Source organism: Etheostoma spectabile, chromosome 15 (genome assembly GCF_008692095.1).
Source record: "Etheostoma spectabile isolate EspeVRDwgs_2016 chromosome 15, UIUC_Espe_1.0, whole genome shotgun sequence".
Classification (NCBI taxonomy): domain Eukaryota; kingdom Metazoa; phylum Chordata; class Actinopteri; order Perciformes; family Percidae; genus Etheostoma; species Etheostoma spectabile.
The window spans coordinates 20,817,516-20,818,417 of record NC_045747.1 but is presented as its reverse complement, the minus strand read 5'-3'; positions in this window follow the sequence as shown (position 1 = coordinate 20,818,417).

Sequence of the window (902 nt, the reverse complement as noted above, 5' to 3'; positions counted from 1 at the left end):
CTCATTTCCTGTTCCTTTGCATGTTTGTTCCTTTGGAATTTTGGCTCACTCATCTTTGCAGAATTGTCCTAATTTAGTTACATTAGAGGGTTTTCGAGCATGAACGGCCTTTTTAAAGGTCATACCACAACATCTCAAAAGGATTCAGGTCAGGACTTTGGCTAGGCCACTCCAAAGTCTTCATTATGTTTTTCTTCAGCCATTCGGTGGTGGACTTGCTGGTGTGTTTAGGATCATTGTCCTGCTGCAGAACCCAAGTTCGTTTCACCTTGAGTACACAAACAGATGGTCGGACATTCTCCTTCAGGATCTCTTGGTAGACAGCAGAATTCATAGTTCCTTTTATCACGGCAAGTCTTCCAGGTCCTGAAGCAGCCAAACAGCCCCAGACCATCACACTACCACCACCATATTTTACTGTTGGTATAACGTTTTTTTTTATGAAATGCAGTGTTCCTTCTACGCCAGATATACTGGACACACACCTTCCAAAGAGTTCCACTTTTGTCATCGGTCCACAGAATTGTCCCAAAAGTCTTGGGGATCATCAAGATGTGTTGTGGAGAAATTGAGACGAGCTTTGATGTTCTTTTTGCTCAGCAGTGGTTTTCTCCTTGGACTGCCATGCAGGCCATTTTGCCCAGTCTTTTCCTGATGGTGGAGGCATGACGCTGACCTTAACTGAGGCAAGTGAGGCCTGCAGTTCTTTGACGTTGTTGTGGGGTCTTTTGTGACCTCTTGGATGAGTCGTCGCTGCGCCTTGGGGTTATTTTGGGCGGCCGGCCACTCCTGGGAAGGTTCACCACTGTTCCATGTCTTCGCCACTTGTGGATAATGGCTTTGTATTGAATTTGTGGTTCGCTGGATTCCCAAAGCTTTGGAAATGGCTTTATAACCCTTTC